Genomic DNA, 17,924 nt, shown 5'->3' on the forward strand with positions numbered 1-17,924 from the left:
TTGTTTTTTTTACATATTGGATACCTCTGTCTTCCAGGCAGTTTCCTGAGGCCACAAATAGTGTTTATTTTACTAACTAGTGCTGTGAACATGGCATAGAGGCAGTTCATCCTCACTACTGTCCACTGACCCTGGAGATCATTGGCAGTGGTCCTTATAGGATGGGGAGATTTTGATCTTCTCAAAGAGGAGGCGATGATAGGAGCAAATGGACGCAGGCGGCACTCAGGGTTATGCCCACCTTGGAAGATGGGCTGAATTAGGGTTAATTTCATGGTAGAGGTCCTATTATTATAATATCTTGATTGCTACATGGAGGAATTTGGATCTTATGGGGTGAGTAGTAGGGACAGACCTTTAGGCAAGAGTAAGACACAATAAAAGCTCTGTTTTTGAAATGTGAAACAGCCTTCCATAGAGATTTTATTATTGAGATATACACCCAACGTGTACAATCATTGCATATTCCATTGTCACGTGCATTAGGCCTGTCCTTCAAAAATCTCTTCTCTCGCATGCATTCTAGTAGATACGTCTTGAGTAGCAAGAATGTGAAGAATAACGTGCACCCCACTCACCCAAGCAGCTTCTTTCTGGCTTATTTTGTAGTTGGGATATGCTCGTAACAGATCGTTTCCTTTGGATCACAATGTGTTTGGGCTCTGAAGATCTCCTCCCTAAAACCTTGACAGTCTCCACGCCATATTCATTGGTAGTCATTTGGGTACGTTTGTAGACCCTGCACACAAAGTGTTACTTTATCAGTTTAGGAGTATTTTATTTCAGAACATTTTTGAAATGTTTTCAACAGGGTGTTGAAAAAGTAAAGACATGGGAGGTGGTGTGAAGGGAGACAGGTTTTGTCCTAGATTTTGGTTATACTTTCAGCCCGTCCTGTCACCCATTGTCACCACGATGTTCAGAATGTCAAGTAGGATGTACGTTTCCCCTTTCAGGGTTTCCCAACTCTATGGTCTACTTAGTTCCTTGCATTGACTTTTTGAGTCTTGAGTCCCATTTCATAAGTATTTTCTCTAGACACTCCTCCTATTCACCTTTCTTTCTTGCTAATCTAAATTCCAAATCCCTCTTACCTGTTGATACTGTCGTCATCTTCAGATCGTACGATCATTTTGCTATTATCATCCAGTTAGACACATCATTCTTTTCAGATTTTTTTGCCAGACTTTAATTTTCCATATCCACCTCTGCAATTGTCCATAAGAAAACCCCATCAATACCAGTGACTTTGTATCTCTGTGATTCTTACAGCCCCGGGCTCATGGAAACAGTCCAGTGATGGACTGCAGCCTATGTTGTAAGCTTGCAGTTGACTTCTCTTCAAGGGGCCAGAGGTGGAGTCACAAATGTGTGACTTCAGCTGTCCTACAAGGCCTCCTGTGCTGACTTTGCCAATGGTCCAAACGATGGAAACCATATAACACTGCATGTTTGCATGTGACTTTTATGCTCTCCATGCTCATTTAATACATCTCCAAAACACTCTCTAAACTCCCTATTTATTCTCCCACGAAACAGGTTCTTCCCCCAGATATTGTTCATCATTTGCACTGTACAATTTATAGATGATTAAGTAAACTGCAGCTAATTCACAATATAAATAAGAAAGGGTATTTTAAAGATAGATTTCAATATGGTGTGCCTATCAGTAGTTAATGATTTTGATATATACTTTTAAAAATCTTGACTCTTTTATTTAACTTTTATAGCTAGACTAATCTGCTTTCTTAGAATTTCGTCCATGAACTCATTCCTATTTTACGCTTAGATACTTTTGTCTATAAAATTAATTTTCTCCCATCCCTAATATTTGTGGGTTTTTTAAAGATTTTATTTATTGATTGATGAGAGACAGAGAGAGGCAGAGACACAGGCAGAGGGAGAAGCAGGCTCCCTGCAGGGAGCCCGATGTGGGACTGGATCCTGGAATTCCAGGATCACGCCCTGAGCCAAAGGCAGATGCTCAACCTCTGAGCCACCCAGGTGCCCCAGTATTTCTGTTTTGATAAGAACACTTGCCCTTAGATTGTAATTCTGTTCGTGGGGCTGTTGTGTGTATGAGCCCGTGTGATTCAGTGGCTCAAAAATAATCTCTTGTTCAACTCTGAATCTTCATAAGTGTTGCATGCTACTCAGCTAGAGAAGGTGGGAAAGTGAATGCACATTTCTGAGAACACTGTGTTGGTCTCTCTTGAATGTCTTTGCAGCTTGTTTCCATAATCTCCCTCAATTCAATTCATTCAGACCTTAATTCTTTCTACTTGAAAACCAGTAAAAAAAAATCCTCTTTATCTACATAAACATTGACAGAGAGTGTAAGGATTAATAACCTTCCTTCTACCAAAACTGCAGGAGAATCATCTACTTTACTTTAAAAATACCAATAGAGACTTTCCTACTGTGGTAGGTCCTTTAGAAAACACTATTCTTTACCGATTAATACACGTCCCCAGACTGAAGATAATCTAGAAGCTGTCACATTAATAATAAGTAATATATTTTCATTATTTACATCTAAATCCTTGAGTTTCAAATTAACAACACTTGAAGGAGACCTGTTCACACAAATGAAATTTGAATTGTAGATAAAGTGACACTTTGGAAGGGTTAGGTCACGTTACAGCTTTTCAACACCACCAAGATTTAATTTATGTAGTGTCATTGCAAAGAGAGAACTCTAATGGCTTTTTAATTATTCTCAACTTCAAAGAATAAATGGGAGGGAGACCAGTTCCCAGACAAAGGAAGGAAATATTGGAAGCTGAGTCGAGATAATTATGCAGCAATGCCCTAGTAAAAGTATCATAGGACAAGGGAGTGGGGAACACTTTTCTGCACATCAACCTGGAGAGTAAAACACAGCCACATCCTTTTGTTCACTCGCCTACCGTCATGCCTCGCTCTCAAAGGTGGGTGATCACAGTGAGTCATGGAGAATATATCGAAAGCTCTGGTTACCTTTCTAGGGAAGCTTGTTGGGCTGTGGATTACAAAGAAATCGTAGAAGCAATTTGTCATGTTCGTTTATAGAAGTCCGAGATAGAGTGACTTCGATACAATAGCTTCAGAAAAATCCACAATACACATTGTCCAGAATAAAACGTGGTAAACACTGAGCGATAAGGGGAAAACGTTTTAAGCTTATGTCTCTTTGGGTCCATTGTGGGAAGAGAATTTGGGCCGTACATTGCTAGGTAGGAATCGATGGCCTTTCGCTCTGAAAGTGGATACTGAGTAAAAAGTGAGTTTCAAAGGTAGCTCTCCTTGATACAGGATTATTTTTAGTTATAAGGTATAAAACTCGTTGGAGAGCTCATCCCCTTAGAGCGCGGAACTCGTATGCTCGCGCAGCAAATGCGTGCTATTTCTTAATCATAATATTCAATGTTTTTTGAATCCTTTGGTGTGCCAGAGACTAGAGATTTGCTCCCAAGGGGGCTCCTGGGAGAGGCCTTTAGATGGAGGGATCCAGTTTTGGTCCAGTGAAAGTAGGGATTAAAGAATGGATGGAAGGACAGATAGACAGTTTAGAGAAGCAATAAAAACTAAGTAAAACAAAAATGTCGGTGTCGTTCTGATGAACACAGCGTGTAGAGCCAAGACGTAGCCTCTCCTCCAGCACTCTTCACTTCCTAGTAAAAATTTTTATAAGGAGGATCTTGGGAAAAGTCAGGCATGTGTGTGTTTTCGTTGAATAAAATGGCGTAAACCAAGACATAAAGCGCTCGCCTAATAGGAGAGAAAACTAGTTCTACCGGCCACAGCGTGATAAAGTTCATTGTTTTAGTAAAGTCTTTCTTATAGCTCCTGGGTTGCTACTCAAGTGTAAAAATTCTCTTCAACACTAGCTTAGAATGAAGTCACACGCACAGCTGCAGAGCCTTCCCGAACTCTCTGAAAGTATCGATTTTGTGACGAGAGGCATCAAGAGTTTCTCCCTGCAACCTTCAGCTATCAGCGGTGTGAGGGGGGAGGTTTACAGGCTCCCAGGTTTTCCAACTTTGAGTTCCAGGCTCCAGGGAACAGGGAACAACATATATGATAATAAATATTTCTAGGTAAAGGGGAGACTGTGACAGAGTAGAAGGTTCTTCTTCCAACTGCCATAGTGATTTTATTGAGCCCACTTCCGGTCCTTCAGAGGTGTGTATGGTTTGTGTGTTCCTAGGTTCTGGCCTAAATTGTGAGCAGCAGTTTCTTCTAGTTCAAACGTTTAATAATGTCCCATTTGTAAGCCACTGAGCAGGACTCATTGACCCCAAAGGTAATGAAGGAAAATACCCAAACTAGGAAATGTCCACATCAGTGTGGCTGTAAGGTGACACATGGAAACCACCTTGAAAACCAAAATTCATAGACGCTCCATTACTGAGCATGGTGGGAATTTGGAAACCACGTGTGGGATGAGGTTGGAAATATTCGTTATGTAATGTTTCTTGACTCACGTGCCTTTGATCTATTTCTGTTTGGACTCAATTACATTCGCTCTTTTCTTGCCTTTTTTTTTCTTTTCTTTTCTTTGGCAATTCCTCCTACCTCCTTTCCTTTTTTTTTTTTTTTTTTTTAAAGGTTTTATTTATTTATTCATGAGAGATGCAGAGAGAGAGGAAGGGAGAGACATAGGCAGAGGGAGAAGCAGGCCCCATGCAGGGAGCCCCATGTGGGACTCGATCCCTGGTCCCCAGGACCACGTCCTGGGCTGAAGGCAGACACTAAACCGCTGAGCCATCCAGGGATCCCGTCCTACCTCCTTTCCAAGCAACACACACCTGCCATGTTAAGGTAATGAGTGATGAATTAAGGCAGGCCTCATAAAGGCTACCATTTAGTGAAAGAAGCAGACACATACAAAAACTACCAATCCTGCAGATGCCCCCCAAAAAAGCCATATAAAGAGGTGAAAAGGCAAGAATCCTTAGCAACTATAGATATAAAACTCATTCAGTAGCCCAGGAAATAAATCATGTCTAAACCGAATGGGAACAGAATAAGACCATTCTACATTGCAACTCATTAGGGCCAGATCTCTTCCCACGCCTCTGTAAATCACACGTCATCATAGTGCATGATCTGAAAATGGGCCAATGACATCAGTTTGTAGGATGCAATAAATCAGGAACGTGATACATTTTTTGCAAGCCATGTGAATTGTGGAAGAATCTCTCAAGGCCCCGAGAGGACGTTCCCCTCTTGCAACAAACTTTGAAAATTGATAATACACATCATTTGTTCCCTCCCAAACTTCTTCTGTCATTGAAAGTTCAGAATTTGAATTTTCTGTGATTTTTCCCCCCAGAACTTCAAGGTATTAAATCATGAGTGCAGCAAAGCAGAAAATACTCCATGGGAATTTAATGAATGTCTTTTCATTAAACTTTATTCCATAATTAAATGTTTCAGAGGTATGTCAGTGGATTATGTATTATGCACACCTTATTTGCTTTATAAGCATTTTATAGTTTAACAGCAAAATTAAATGGCTGTTATTAAGGAAATGGATTTAAGGCAGATCTTTCCTTCATTCCCTCTCCCTACCACCACCACCATTTTGGTTATCTAGACTTAAAACCAGATCAGTAGGTGCATTATAATTAGGACTTTGAAGAGCATGGCTTTCTTCGGGACAACCACACATATTCCCATTACTGAGGTTTCTTTCCAAATTCCCTCTGCCTTTCATTTGTTCAAAATCCTGCTATACTTTAAGGCACAAAGCCATTCATCACTTGGCCATTCCTGTCTACTGAGATTTCTCTCAGGTGTGCTAAAGGAGTACTTGCTCTTTTCATGAGTGTGTTTGGCAATTATAAGGTCTTAAGATGGCTCTGTGTCTTCCTTATTTTTTATTCTCATAATGCTCAATAAAATGTATCACGTTGACTGAATTGTAATAATTCCCAATCATGTGGAACATAGCTGCTTGGAAGTCTAGAATAACAATGCAATCTGTCCATGTATTTATTCAGTTTTGTCCTTTTATAGTTGCTTTCTATATTTAGAAATCATATCACAATTATACATTTTAATAATAGGATTGCGGTACGTATCTTACATTAAATGTGACATTTAGTTAATAGTTATGAGAATGTGTATCATTGGGCCAGCTGAGTGGTTAAGTGTCCTACTCTTGATCTCAGCTCAGGTCTTCATGTCAGGATCATGAGTTCAAGCCCCGTGTTGGGCTTCTTTATGCCCAGTATATTTACTAAAAAAAATTAAAAAGAGGAATGTGCATCATTTAAGAAATTTAAGATTTGAAATAATTCTAATTTCTAAAAGTCAAAAAAAAATGTGAATCGTCTAAAAATCCTGATCACCTAAAGGACATTGCCAGAAACCAACCTATATCATAATTTTAGACACTTGCAATTAAATGCCATTTTTTAAATGTACAAGGAACATGGTGCCTGTTGAATGATATACTATTTATCACCATAAACAACTTAAGTCTAAGATTCATGTTTCCCTACAGATGTAGCAGACTGGAAGATATATTACCGAGATTAAAATTCAGTCTCTCCCTTGCCTTACAAAAATGAAGAAAAAATCAAACTCCATTGCACCTTGAACATTTAATAACAAATAGCAATCACAGATATTTATTTTAACCAGGCAGTAATCCATCTGTGAACATGAGTATGAACGCTGATAACAATATGAATTATGGAAAGAAAAGAAAACAAGACCACACAGAGATACATCATTTGGCATGATTTATGTGCTTGCTGTTCCTACAAAGTAGACAGCTATTCAGACCTCATGAAGCATATCTAGGGAAAGAGCATGCGTGAGAAACTCTCCAGACATGCGTGATTATCCAGCAAAATTAAATGAGCTATATCAATGGTGCTCAAAGAACCTTCAGGAAGGATCATCTGAAGTTGGTGTTTGTGATGGACAGTAAACCAGTGTGGGAGAAATTCAGGATAAGATTAACTAAAAGGGTCAGGGATGCAAGGATGCTCATATCTCAAGGAGATAAGACGTTGAAACTCAGAGAGATAAGGAATCTACATGCTTCATTCATTATATTTCAACACCCTAAAGATGACGAAGGAAATGCTGAGACCTCAGATATAAGGCCTCCTTCTATAGCTCTGGCTTACTAGCAACTGGGGACCATGTTGAATTTGGATCCCGTCTATCAGGGATGGATGTGAGACTCTTCATTTCTAATGAGCTCCAAGGTGGTGTAAGTGGTGTGGTCTGCAGGCCATGAACACTATAATTTAAGAAGTGATGCTGGAAATAAATAAATTAAATAAATAAATAAATAATAAATAAATAAATAATTTTTAAAAAAAATTAAAAAAAAAAAAAAGAAGTGATGCTGAGATACCTATCTACTCCACCATGGGATGGTTGAGCAGAGCCAGGAGTGGCTAGAGTTCTTGGCCGCCATGTGTATTGACACCAGTATGGCATAAAGATGTGCTCATTTTCTGTATTTGCTGGGACAAGGAAAGGCTTGGCATGCACCTTGTCACAGGATCTTACGGGTGTGATACTGAGAAATTTAGTAGTAGAGGGAGAAACCAGAATGGGCAGAAATGGTGAGTAGCGATGCCATTGCAGATATTTAGAAAATCAGAGGACAGATAACTTTGAACGAGAAGGCATTTGGGACTTGTTGAGCTTGAGGAACAACATAGATGCTCAGATGGAGATGTTCAGTGGGTGTGCTGGGCATAATTCTGGCCCCCATGACCTTCAGCCCCTGGCGTAACTCCCATAATGGTCATATGGCAAGAAGACTCTATGGAGAGAATGAAGGTTACTCATCGTCTGACCTTAAATGCAGAAATCTTGCTAATTTATTGGGGGGGCGCCCAGTGGAATCACATGACCCGTTCAAAGCCGGTGATTTTCCTGACTGAGAGGAACAGATGTGTCCTGGGAGCTAAAGCCTGAGAAGGACACGATGCATTGTTGCTGGTGTAAAGATGGAGGTGACGATGTGATCAAGAATTCAGGCAGCTTTGGGGCGCCAGGGGGGCTCAGCCAGTTAAGCATCTGCCTTCAGCTCAGGTGATGATCTCAGTGTCCTGGGACTGAGTCCCACATCGAGCTCCTTGCTCAGCGAGGGGCCTGCTTCTCCCTCTGTCCTTCCTGTTCATGCTCCTAATCTCTCTCTCTCTTCTCTTTCAAAAGAAGTTTGAGATTTCTTTCTCTCAAATAAATAAAATCTAAAAAAAAAGAAAGAAAGAAAGAAAGAAAGAAGAAAGAAAGAAAGAAAGAAAGAAAGAAAGAAAGAAAGAAAGAAAGAAAGAAAGAAAGAAAGAAAGAAAGAAAGAAAGAAAGAAAGAAATCAGACAGCTTCTAGAGCTGAGAACAACCCTGGGTGTGAACCAGTGAGGAAGCTGAGACCTCGGTGCGAGAATCCCATGGAACTGGATTCCGCCAATGACCTGAATGAACCTAGGAGTGACTCTTTCTCAGAGTCTCCAGGTGAAAGTCCCTAGAGGCCCACAGGTTACTTTTGGCCCATGAGGACGTGAGCAGAAGCACCAGTTGAGCCTGGCTCGACTTCTGAACGACCTGGCTGTGAGGGAATAACTCGGTGTTGTCTTCAGCTGCCGATCTGGGGCCAGAGGGGTGCAGCAGCAATGGCACGCTCGTGCAGCAGGCCCCAGAGGTATGTGACTGTGATGAAGGAGGAGTTACCTGCATGGTGTAGGGGGCGGCGAATATTGCTGAGACGGAAGCACAAGTAAAGGGCATTAGGGACAGAGGGGCCGTGCAATTGGCCGTGCATGGTGAGCATGTGCTCTTCGTCCCCTTCAAGGGAGTGGTGTAAGAAACCAGAGAAAGGGTGAAAGCACACCTGAGGGACCAAGGGTAAGTAAGCCATGGTTCTTAGGAGCGTTACCAGAAGCTTCAGTGTGGACTTAGACAGCAGGGGAGAATGGGCACTGCAGAGGCGGGACGGAGCCGGGTCCCCCTGGTAGAAGAGCCCCCCTTTAGGAACGGAGGGGGCCTAGGCTGACTGCCACCACCTGTCTGCGCTTGTCCATCATGCAGAGCTTGCCTGCCACGCTCCAGGGCTGGTTTCACGGTCATCCTTTTAGTCTTGGATAACTGACCTTGAGCAATGACATCCTATGTTTCCTTTGCGGGGGAGCCTCTACTCCAAGAGTCTTGGTCCGCCTTTTTCAGATTCCTTTCCCATTGGCCATCATCCCGGTTTCCATGTGTATTTTCCCCCCGAACAACCTGGAGCAGCTCCTCCCCATCCACACAGCCTTCAGATACGCCAGTCGTCCTCGCTGTTGGCTCTGTGTGGGTAGAAAGCTGTGTGGCTCTGTCGTGGTGTTCGCTTTTCTTCTCAAAAATGCTCTCCCTAAAAAAAAAAAAAAAAAAAAAAAAAATGCTCTCCTTGGCAAGGCTTTCCCAAAGTATATAAAATGGCAGGATATGGTGGCGATCGGTATCAAGTGCCGATCCCGAATTGCAGCTTGGCACTCTCTTCCTTTCATCTTCCTTTCATTACATGTATGTCTCTACCTGTATGGATCGTGATTGTTTCCTTGGCCAGAAGATCAAATAAATAATATGTAAGGGCGGGGCTTCGTTTTTTATTCCCAGTGGCTAGAACCGTGCTTAGCAAATGCCAGCCATTCCGACATATTTATGGCGTAATGAGGGATATGTTGGTTTATGTAGAATGGAGTCCTGGTAGTATCATGAATTCAGGAAGAAAAGAATATAAAATATTCTATAAAATAGAATTCCTATAAAATAGTCGATTCTCTCTGTGTGCAGGTGTCCACACACCTATATATACACACATACGTCAACATCTGGGATATAAATATTAGAGGAATAATTGATATTTCATGCTTTGTTTCCTGATGAGAAAGAGGAAGGATGTTAGGAAAAGTAGTTTTCATCCACGCCACTGACTACATTGCATCATTTCATGCAGCAGGCTAACCTCCCGAGAGCTGCTGCCTCGCAAATATAGGCAGGAACCTGTGCATCCAACGTTCCATTGAAAAGCTTCCGCAGAAAGATCAGTCCTTGATCATATATACCGAGAAATGCATATAAAAGAGGATATTTTGCAGTCAGGTCAATCAGGAAACATAGACACTCAAAAATGCATGTGAATAACAACAAAAAAAGCATGATTGAAAGTCGTAAGCATATGGTCCAAAAAGAGATGGGTAGTTGGAGAAATATTTCAACAGTTGCCCGGTGTCTCAAACAATACTATCCCAAGAAAGCTAAAGTAGGAAGTGTTCCTTATAAGTATTTTTCTCCTTGCCCGAACTATAGGCATGGCTCCAGCTTTTGCAGAATGAGAGGTGCTAGAAACCACATGATAAGAATCTGTGTGATTTTAGAAGTGTCCGCTGCGCCGGGGCATGAGGAAGCATTGGTCTGGTCATGGAAATGCAGGGTGGACTCCGTCATTACCAAGACATGCGTGAGCTGAGAGGTGTTGGAAAACATGCCAGGTCTGTGAGTGTGTGATATCGAACCTGTCAGGTGTGTTTGTCCTTTATGTGTGGCCCAAGGAGTTTTGATTCCTCTTGCTACTTCTTTTTTTTTTTTAAGATTTTATTTATTTATTCATGAGAGGCAGAGACACAGGCAGAGGGAGAAGCAGGCTCCTCACAGGGAGCCCGGTGTGGGACTCGATCCTGGGACTCCAGGGTCTCGCCCCGAGCAGAAGGCAGACGCTCAACCACTGAGTCACCCAGGTGTCCCTCTCTTGCCACTTCCTAAATAAAATGACGTTGTATATGAATTAAGTAAAAAACATGGACATGTGCCAAGTGTGAACATTAATCTACAAGCTCAGGAAGGCAGAGGCTGGAAGATGTAATTAGACTCTTATGCCCATTTCCATCTGTGTGTAATCATTCCCAAATATGGACAATTAAAGTGGATGTAGTGGCTTCCTTTTTTCCTTGAACATATATATATTTTTTTATTGTTTCTCTCTAATATCTGCAGAGGCGCCTACTTGGTAACCACAGCCACATGCCTTTACGTATGCGGAAAACTTGCATAATAAGGCTGTGAATGGGGGGATCCCTGGGTGGCGCAGCGGTTTGGCGCCCGCCTTTGGCCCAGGGCGCGATCCTGGAGACCCGGGATTGAATCCCACGTCCGGCTCCCGGTGCATTGAGCCTGCTTCTCCCTCTGCCTATGTCTCTGCCTCTCTCTCTCTCTCTGTGACTATCATAAAAAAAAATAAAATAAAATAAAAATAAGGCTGTGAATGTATACATTTTTGGGCATCTGTGCTGCACACTGTAAACTTATAATTCATCAACCCAGAACACCACCGTGGACACTCCACATCAGAAGGCAAAACGGAATGATGTTGGCCTTCTGGACCAAAGGATTATAAATACCTGCAGGATTAACTTAGACGATCTCATTGGCATTGTCGGCTCACATTCTCATGATCCGTGCAAAGTGTTTGAATGTGAATATTTTCTTTTTAAAAATATTTTATTTACTCATGAGAGACACAGAGAGAGAGAGAGGCAGAGACACAGGCAGAGGGAGAAGCAGACGCCCCATGAGAAGCCAGACATGGGACTCAATCCCAGGACCCAGGACCACGACCTGAGTCAAAGGCAGCTGCTCAACCACTGAGCATCTGAATGTGAATACTTTCATCTCAAAACACTAACATTTAGAGTATAGGAAAACCAAATTTTGCTTACCATCCTTTGCTAGTAAAAAAAAATAAATAAAACCCGTTACTAGTTTATTTTTTATTTTTTGGTAACCATGCTGAGATTAATGGTGTTAGTAAAGGAATGTAATTGCTATTAGAATTTGAAAAGTTCTGGAAACATTTGGTGCTGCCCTTTTTTTTTTTTTTTTTAATTTTTTATTTATTTATGATAGTCATACAGAGAGAAAGAGAGAGAGAGCCAGAGACACAGGCAGAGGGAGAAGCAGGCTCCATGCACCGGGAGCCCGACATGGGATTCGATCCCGGGTCTCCAGGATCACGCCCTGGGCCAAAGGCAGGCGCCAAACCGCAGCGCCACCCAGGGATCCCGGTGCTGCCCTTTTGAAAGAAGATTGTATGACGTTGAACACTAATTTTTTGGAAATGGATCTTGTGACCTGTGTCCAGCAGGGCTCCCTTCCCCACCCCCCCCACCCCCCCCCCACCCCCCGCCGGAGGGATCTTGTGTATGCGTATATTCCATAGGAGTAATTTTCAGCCACCCTCCTAGCTGGTGGGCACCTACCTGGGCAGGACACACATCCTGCTGGGACGCGGTTTTCCATGTGAAACAAAGCAGATTGCATGAGCTCTGCAGGTCAGTTGTAAGCTACAAAATCAGAAGGAGAGGGAAGCAAAACTGTAGCAGAATAAGACATCAACATGCTTCTAGCGTTCCCTCCTCTCTCCTCTAACTTCCCTATAGTTGTACACTATGCTTTTCACAAGATAAATACAAGTAAATCCCCAATGCCTCAAAGAGACACAATTAGCCTCAACTTCTGGTGTCTCCCTTATAAAGTCCGCTATTGTCCCACACAGAGCCTGATGTACCCCCTGCCTGCCCCAGATGCAGACATGGTCAGAGTCATTTACTTAATACATGTTATTTCAGACCTGTTTGTGCCATGCCATAAATATTAATATGTAGAGGGGTCGGAAATAGGCACTATTCAGTCATGGCAATTTTGCTTGTTCATAATATGGCTCAACCAGTGCATTGAATTAACTCCGAGAAACGCTTGGGTGTTCTTTAAGATGGCCTGGAGAACGTCGGGGGACTTGGGTTTTGCTTGGCATCGTGGGTCGAGCATGCTCTGTACTCCATGCGCTTGTGGGATGCATTTTACACTCCTGCAGCTGGTCCTCCTCTGCTTCCGGGAACACGGAGGAAAGGCCACGCCCCTGAAGGCCGACGTGGTCAGATGACTTTGCACCGTGCGGCGTAACTAGAAGGGATGTGTGTCACTTCTGAGTTGAGGTGCCACCTTGACTTGCCTCTCCAGTTGTGTATTCCCCGCTGCTAGAAAGCCTGACACCTCGTGTTGGCATGGTGACATCAGAAGATGACAGAGCTTCCACCGGCCAGTCCGTGAGTGACAAGGATGAGCAAGCCTCTCTGCTAATCACGGGAGGGTATAAATGGCCATTGCCAAAACTCTGGCTGGTCCCAGAGATCACAACCCCACTAGAAGTCCTATTTGGAAGCATCTTTTCCTGGGAGGTTATCAAAACTCCTGATATTATGAGGTCGGAAGTGGTTGGACCCTTGCCAGCTTAATATATGGCTCTGACAAACTTCATTAAGTCGGAAACCTCGGGAGGGTAGGATGTCGGTTTTCAGAGTAGTACACGGTTCCTAGTTTTGTCGGAGCAATAGAGAACTGTACTAAAAACATCTTGGGCATTCACAAACACTCCTGATATCCCTAGCAATTAATAATAAATGGCACTCAGGACTATCCGGAGCCAATATGCAGAAATGTCATCCTTTTGGAGTAGGCCTATTTCGACTTGTTAAATTCCAGTAATATTAAGCTCAGCTGTCATTTCAGTGTTTAACATGGTTGAGGGCTTGAGTCAAATTTAGGATCATGGCCACGGGGAAAAATTAAAAGGTAGGCTTGACAGAAAGAGGAAAGAGTTGATCTTAGGAGAAAATACGAATTTATGCAGAGCATATCTTCCAAATCTTCCTCTTATCCCTACGGGGAGAGAGAAACTTTCAACCATTATATTTATAGATACAATTATAAATGTAGTCTAATCCTCTTTTCAATTATAAGAAACTCAGCAGACGAAATCTGACAACAGACACAATAGAAAGAAGCCCAAGCTACATAGTTTGGGGCGGATAAAACCCCTTTTCCCCAAACATCCAGAAATATGCACGAAGTAAGCGTTGCCACTTTTTCTTTCTTTTTTTTTTTTTTAATTTTTTGCTGCTGTATGTAAGCAGGCCGGAGATTTCACAATGCACTTCTGCTTGACTTCTTGTTTGGTGATAATAAAGCCTATTGACAGCATTTGTTTTACAGCATAATGTTGTACCGCGCTCTAATGTGGAATTAAAATAAGAGTAATTAAGGGAACATGAGACAAAGAGGGCCTACAGCGAGTCAGAATTATTTAGTGTGGATGATGAACCTGGCTTTCTTGTTCAAGAAATATGATATTATGGGATCCCTGGGTGGCTCAGCGGTTTAGCATCTGCCTTCGGCCCAGGGCATGATCCTGGAGTCCCGGGTTCGAGTCTCACATCAGGCTCCCTGCATGGGGCCTGCTTCTCCCTCCTCCTGTGTCTCTGTCTCTCTCTCTCTGTCTCTCATGAATGAATAAGTAAAATCTTAAAAAAAAAAAAATCTGATTTTGCATAAGGAGAATTAATCACTTCTTTGAATAGAAATAATAGTTGGAAATGCTTATGTTATTTGTGTCAAATTTAGAAAAAAAGTTTAGCTGATTCACAGCTTTGGGTGATGAAAATTAAGTGATTGCATAACGTAGGAGAGAGAGGTTAGGTTCATGATCCCGTGTGGGAGGTCGAGATTTTAATTCAGGCAGATTTTCTTTTTTCTATCATCCCTTCCTTTTCATTGTGCTCCCCATTGTCTGTGCCCTAAACAGTCCAGGGTTCCCCCAAAGCTGCATTTCCATGTCCTGCCGTCTTGCTTCTTCTCTCTTCTTTCCCCTTTCCCAAGTCCCTTCTTGGTGCAATTAGGATGATGCTGGGTGAGATTCCTGCTCTAAAAACCAGTCTGCTGATTCCAGGACAGTGATGGAATTGGCTGGTCCTCAGAGCTCTGAGGTCTAACAGGGGCTGTGACTCGTGACCAGGAACTGGGACCCACCTGGAACTCTGGAGAGCGATGCTCTCTACCACGTTCCCATTGCTGGGAAGTGGATCTTGGGAGGTGGTGAAATGATCGTGGAAGGTCTCCTCCTTGATGCTACTTGGAAGAATGTCTCTGTTGGCCCAGGTACTGCTCTGTGAAAACCTGAAGGCAGGGAGATGAACACGGAGGTGAGAAATTAGGGGAGAATAAGAGATGGGACAGGGATGCAAAGGCCGTGACCAAGAATGAAGGCCATATTCGTTAGCGTGTGGCCTTGACATTCCAGTGCATGCAGGTGGGTGCCACCTGGGCCGAGTTAAGAAGAGCCCGGCACCTTGCACCAGATATGCACGTTACCTGGAAACAGATGCACCTGCCGGCATCCTGGAGCCATCTTGTGCGTCATCCATGGAGTCTTGCCTGTGCTTAGATGCCGCTGTAACGTGCTTTTTTCAGCCAATGTGGGCAGAATGTGTGACTCTAACTCATTTCGACGCCAAGTTATTTCCAATGGCCTACCTCCTCCATTTTGCTCACTTGCCTCAAAATACCATCGCCTTACCCAAGATCTTGTTTGTTGGTGCATTTCATGAGACAGTCTCTCTTTTCAGCATCCGTCAGCCCTACTCCTTGGTTTCCCTAACGGAGAAGGCTGCTACCTTTGGAGACACAGCTCCACTGCGCATCTCATAGAGGCCTGACCTTATCCTGCGCGAAGTCTTAATTTAACCTTAAGGAAGAAAGAAAATCAGTGTGTTGTGACAGACGTGGAGGTCAAGGGTATTTTGATAGCCGGGGATAGGTTTGGTGTCTGAAGCGACCTTCACTTGTTTCTGATTTGAACAGCTGGCCAGAGCCGTCTTCTGAAGTAGCAAGGCTTGAGCGTCAGAAACCTGCGAGTGCTGGCTGGAGTCCTTGCCCACAGTCCAACCGCTAACCCTGGAATCTCCCTTTCAGCACACAGCAGGCCTTGCTACAGGGCCCAGGGTGTGCCTATATGTGGAATAAGGACAATTTGGTTCTACCTGGCAGGAAACAGCCCGTCCCTGCTGGGTCAGTAGCCTCATGAACAAAGCCAACCTGGTGACACAAGAGTCTACAACCCACACGTAAAATGTAAAATGAAGCAGCTCTGACTATTGTTGACAAAGATGCAAACTATTGATTGTTGCAGTTGGAGTTTGCATTTGAATACTGGAGAGTGAGTTCTCACTCTTTATACCTGCCTCTGTTCTGTGCTTTCTGCTAAGCCCTTTCCAGCTAATTGCTTTGCTTTACTAGAATCTGACATCAGAGCATAACTCAAGTACAAATAAGGAACAGGCACGACCGTATAATTGAAACCGTTTCAGGTCTTTTGCAAAGCTATTATGAGGAATGCAGGTTTATCTGTTTTTTATTTCTTGCTCAGACTAGCTCTTTTCTCTAAGTGCCTCCCTGTCCCCTCAGCAGGAGGGGGTCCATTTGCAAGAGCAAAGATTTGAGATACCTGGAGCTGTAAGTGAGAGCAGACGATGGAAGCTCAGCTTCCGGGGCAGTTTCATTAGTGCTTAGATTTGCTCAAAAGCAGGCAAAAATGAGTGTTGGCAATGGGACCAGTGACTAGGCCCTTCCTGTGTGATGAATTATGGCTGAATTGTGTGCCCCCCAAATTCATGTGTTGGAGCTCTGGCCCCCAGCACCTCAGAATATGGACTGTTATTTGCAGACGGGGGTGTTTACGGAGGTAATTAATATAAAAGGGGGTCCTATGCATGGTGTCCTGGTGAGAAGAGGACATTTGCACATAGGTACGTGCACAGGTGATGGAAAAAATGTGTGTCAGGAGGCCCCTGGGTGACTCGGATGGTGACGCGTCTGCCTTCAGCTCAGGTCGTGATCATGGGGTCCTGGGATCGAGCCCCGTGTCAGGCTCCCTGCTCAGCAGGGAGTCTGCTTCTCCCTCTCTCTCAGCCCCTGCTCTCTGCCTCTAAAATAAATGAATAAAATCTTTTAAAAAATGTGTGTCAGAAAATGAAATTCTGTTACTTAAGCTCCGTAGTGACTGTGGTACTTGGTGACTGTGGTACATGGCAGCTAGAGCGCAGGAACGCAGTTTGAAAGGACGCTGTGTATGTGTGTGCTCACGTGTGTGTATGCATGCACATGCATGTGTTTGGGTGTAGCAGTCTTTCCGAGAGCGACCCAGAGACCTATCTCACACCTGCCCCCTAAAGCAATGAGGATATAGACCTCGAGGCCATCACACAATGATAATGTCTGGCATTAGGACAGGCGGGAAGATAGCCACCCAGAGATTTCCACGCCCTGACCCCAGAAGCCGTGAAGGTGACACGTTCATGGCAAAAAGGGACTTTGCAGATCTGATTAAAGTTGTGGATCTTGAACTAGGGAGACGATCCTGGATTGTGTGAACGGGCCCCCTTTGATCACCTGTATAAAGTCCCGGAGGGAGGCAGACGCAGCAGCAGCAGAGAAGCAATGCAGCGGGATGCATTGGATTGCAGGCGCCCTTCTGGGTCTGGGACGTAGGGGACTTCATGCAGGGACCGAAGAGGTGGGCCCGGGAGCAAAGGGCAGCCCGCGGCTGGCAGCCAGAAGGGCGGCAGCGACCTCCACCCTGCAGCTTCCAGGCACTGGACCCTGCCCAGCACCTGCATGCCTGGAAAACGGATTCTTCCCAGAGCCTGCACGTAGCGAGCCAGCCTGGGTGACAGCGTACCTCCAGCCTTGGGAGACCCTCAACAGACAACTTGGCGTTTCTGAACTGCGCTCCGGAAACGCAGAACGGGGAGCTGGTGAGTGCGTGTCGCTTGAAGCTGCTCAGCCTCTGGCGCTTTGTTACAGCAGCCACAGAAAACGGATGCAGGTGCATGTCCCGTAACGGTGGCACGCTGCCCATTGGCTTCGGGGGGTTTTGCCCCTTATGACACAAAATACGATCTGCGGCCCAGCTGCGTGTGTCTCCTGGGGGTTTGTTAGAAATGCAGAGCTTTGGGCCACGTGCAGACGTGTTGATTTGAAATCTGGGTTCGGACGGGGTGGCCAGGTAATTTCTCGCGCACGCGAATGCTACCTGTCTCCATGCA

This window comes from Canis lupus, chromosome Y (genome assembly GCF_048164855.1).
Source record: "Canis lupus baileyi chromosome Y, mCanLup2.hap1, whole genome shotgun sequence".
Classification (NCBI taxonomy): domain Eukaryota; kingdom Metazoa; phylum Chordata; class Mammalia; order Carnivora; family Canidae; genus Canis; species Canis lupus.